This window comes from Fukomys damarensis, unplaced genomic scaffold (assembly GCF_012274545.1).
Source record: "Fukomys damarensis isolate Sample0158 unplaced genomic scaffold, DMR_v1.0_HiC HiC_scaffold_14, whole genome shotgun sequence".
NCBI lineage: Eukaryota > Metazoa > Chordata > Mammalia > Rodentia > Bathyergidae > Fukomys > Fukomys damarensis.
In genome coordinates, this window is record NW_022900926.1 from 33,263,529 (window position 1) to 33,267,486 (window position 3,958).

The 3,958-nt window shown below is 48.2% G+C and overlaps 1 non-coding gene across 2 annotated transcripts; it reads right to left on the reverse strand.

The window, feature by feature from the left end:
* Positions 1-330: 330 nt before the first annotated feature.
* Positions 331-3,811, reverse strand: LOC104850690. Of its 2 annotated transcripts, XR_004517097.1 has the most exons (5): positions 3,735-3,811; positions 3,259-3,534; positions 2,341-2,468; positions 1,786-1,817; positions 331-875 (listed from the first exon to the last, which is right to left on the reverse strand). It is a non-coding gene; the product is annotated as an uncharacterized LOC104850690 (transcript). The 2 variants fall into 2 exon arrangements; XR_004517096.1 differs by lacking the exon at positions 331-875 and having other exon boundaries at positions 1,136-1,817.
* Between the last annotated feature and the right edge of the window lie 147 nt (positions 3,812-3,958).

Consider the following 3,958-nt stretch of genomic DNA (forward strand, 5'->3'; position numbering starts at 1 on the left):
CTTAGAAGAATTAGATGTTGGTAGGAGTACTGTGGAAGTGATACTATAAGCAAGAGAATAAAAAACTTAAGAGATAGAGGGCATTGTGCTGTGAACATTCCTTCTAACTCAATGGGAGGTCAGGAACTAGGAACCATAAGAAAATCACTACTGAAGCAGGAAGTGCTGGAGAAAAATCAGACAAAAATTGTATTCCTTAACATAAGAGCATGTTTTTCTTTTCGTTTTGTTTTTCTAAGACAGAGTCTCACTATGTAGTTCACTCTGGTTTTAAACTCACTATGCAGCCCAGTCTTATCTTGAACTCATGAACTCATGGCAGTCCTCCTGTCTCAGCCTCCTGTGTGATGGGATTACAGGGGTGTGCCAGCACACCCAGCAGAGCATATATTGTTTGCTTGATAGTCACAAAAATGTTTAGACCCCTTCTTAAATTGAGGGTGATTCCTAAACTCCCTGTTTCGTAAACAAATTCAGAAAAATAATTTGTTTTACAAATGACTCAATAATATGAAGGTAGACTGAATTATCATTCACACTATAAATTCATATTAATCAGGGTTCTCCAGGGAAATAGAAACCACAGGTTTGTTGTGGAAATAGGCTTACAGGGTATGGTGCCCACGATGTCTGCCAATCGGCTGTCAGCAGATTAAGAATCAAGAAAGGCAGTGAGTGTGAGTGGGAAGACCTGGCGTGGATGGCAGATGGTGTAGGTCCTGGTCTAGTCGGGGAGCCTGAGGAACAGAAGCACAAATGTCAAGTCCCAGGTCTGGAGCAGAGGGATGGCTCAGCTGGAGCACAGTGAATTTGTCCTTCCTCCGCCTTTTTCTTTTATCAATGAGTGGAAAGGATGTAATGGGTTCAGCTTTGCGCTGCAAGTAAGAATCTCTGTCAGAAAATCCCTCATAGACACAAATATCTTAATAATAATAATAATAATAATAATAATAATTACCACAACAATAATTACCACATAATAATAATTACCACAATAATAATAACCACATGATAATAATTACCACAATAATAATAATTACCACAATTACAGTTACGACAACCCTTGGGCAATCAGGTTGATACAAGAAAATATCTACCACATGGATCGTAAAACCAAATTACAGACTAATTCAGATGTTTGTTTCAAAATGAAGAGCTTCCTTTAAATGTCAGGTGGTAAGTTATTAAAGGACACAATCAAAAGAATTCAATGCTTTTTAAAAATAGAGGATATACGACTAATCCCTGAAGTGTGAGGTTCAACATATTTCAGTGGCAGGATCCTTACAACAAGGTTACTGTTAGGGCTCTGAGGATTATTTCATCACATACAACAAAGCAGCAGATAGAAATTCCTCTCTCCGTCCAGACTTTAGTTCAAGCATTTAGGAATCCAAGGGAAAGATGCCTTCAGTTGGCGCCAAGAGAAAATGGCCTGAGATGTTAATAAAAGTGCACAGTGGGAGCAACCTAAATGGCCCAAAGGGCACGAGATGTTGAAGTCAGAGCAACTTCCTGGCAATAACTGGGCTCTGGGATGACAAGGACCACTGGGTAGCACCAGAGGAATGGGCTGCTGTGGTCAGGAGGAACAAAGCCGCCACAGAGGTCTGTGTGGGATCATGGTGGGCCTCAAGCGACACGCTGACCCCTCACTTCATGTGGGAAAGCAGAGGAGAACCAGGCAGCCCAGCTCCAGTCTCAATGGCTTGCCGGAGCCTCGGAATGGACAGCGGATGGTGGACTGGCAGATGACCACTCAGGAGATGAATTTTACTTGATCACCTTTTCAGGAGCTTCTCTCCAGCACCGTCAACCTTGAGAAAAGCAGCAAATGTAACTCCCAGGGTCTGAGGAAGCCCTGCGTCAGTTCTGCTGGGGACTCCTCCCTAGTCAGCCCAACCTCGGGTCTGCCCTCACTAAGGGTCATGTGTTCCCCTCCCACTCTCAGTCCCTGCCCCTGGAGCCTGTAGCAGCCTCCTCGTCCTTCCCCTCATCCCAGCATCAGCCACAGGCCCTGCTTAGCATTAGTGCTGCTCAGCACTGAAGCTGTGGAGACTGGATCTGCTCCCTGACCCAGAGCCTGCTCCTCCCTCTCAGGGAAGGGGCTAGAGACAGGCTGGGGCGGGGGGTTCCCAACATAGAGGCCTGGAACCTGGTTCCCCTGGCCTTGAGTGTGGCTGCAGATAGCCTTCCTCCTCCTCTCTCTCCTCATCTGGGAGCCCCCCAAAATGTCCTGAGTACACGTGAACTCAGAATAGGCACTCTGAGGTTCCATTTTCCCAGCCTTACTCCTCGACCCTCATTCCCTTGCTCTCCCTCAAAGCACGCCCACCGCACCTGTCACTGAATCTCTCCATAGAAACAACATAGGATGGAGCAGGTGATGATCAGCAGCAGGACCCACACATTTGGAGTGATCACCACAGAGCTGGATGGGGGCAAGTTTTGTGTGGTGGGTGGAGGTGCTGGAATGGAAACAAGAGAGTGTCAGCCCTTGGTCTGACCCCAGTCTGAGCAGAGCCCTCCTCAGCTCTCCTCACTTCAGGTGGCCCAGCTTGGCTGACAGTTCCTACCCCTGTGCTAGATGGCAGCCCCTGTGACGGGTCCTGGGCTGGGAAGTGAGGGAGCAGATGGTCCCTGTGTGCAAGGAGGCATTAGGTAGGGAGCAGCCAGCGGACAACGCCCCCCACTCTTCTGCTGGCAGGAGAGGAGGTGACTCATCAGGGTGGTGTGAGGGAAGCATGTCAGGAGCTGATAGTTGAGGTGGTTTGGAAGGGTTTCAAGAAAGACAGCAGGAGGGGTGAAAAAGAGAAGTGATTCTGGAGTGAGGAAAGACTAAGAGGAAAAATCCTCGGCAGAAAATAATGCCCCTGTAGGGAAGTCAGCAAGAAAGCCACAGTGCAGCCATCAAAATATGTGCAGTGAGCAAGACATATCAGGAAGTGCAGGGGATTTGGCTCAGTGGTTCTGCTGCCTGCCTCACAAGCACATGGGCCAGAGTCCCAATACAAAAAACAAAAACAAATTAAAATAAAATAATTTAGCCAGGCGTGAAAAAGTCATGTCAGGTAGGGGGAGAAGGGAAGATGGGAGGAGCACACCTGGCACCATTCCCCAGGAAGAACTAGGGGTTCATGGAGTATGAACACACACACACACACACACACACACACACGGCAGGGGGAGGGGGAAATGTGTGCACACAGTGACAGCCATTTTAAGGAAGCCTCCTCTTCCTCCCCCCACCCCAGTTACCTGTGGGCTCCTCCTGCCTTTTCAAGTGCTTCAGTAACTCCTCACGCCATTTCTGACAGTCTCCCTCTGAGGTCCTGTATAAGATACTGGTCATTTCCTTGTCCTTCTCCCAGTTGTCTTTCATGCAGCTGCGTCCAGAAGGTTCCTCTGTCCACATTTTGCGTCTTGAGTCAACTTGAGCTGAAGTCTTTCCATTGATGTCAAAATCCCAGCACCAGCTCCTGTGTCCACCGGCGACAAGCTGACAGGTCATGTTGGCTGACAGGGTGAGGGGAGCTGCCCCACAGAAAGAGATCAGTGTCTGCTCTGGACAAATCCTTGACCACCACCCGTATCCCCCTGTGCTGCTCTACTTCTCATGTGGCCTGTTCTCCCCTCCAAGACTGGCTGCAGGGATCAACATCCAGCTGTGTTCTGTTTTCATGCACGCATATGATTCCTGCCTTTCTTGTTCCCTTGGGAGTATTCACACTTACCTGTGGTTCCACAATTCTGTGGTTTAGTGTCAAGGAGTTTTTCTCTGAGTTGCTCCCCCACATGCTTGGATGTCTCTCTTATGTGTTCCCAGGTCTCGGTGCTATTCACCTCCTCTCCCATGATATTTGTGGCTTTGGGTATGGCACTGGAACAGTCGTAGGAAAAAATAGGTTTCTGGTCGATGTCCCCTTGAATACTGCACCATTGCTCTCCATGGAGCCTT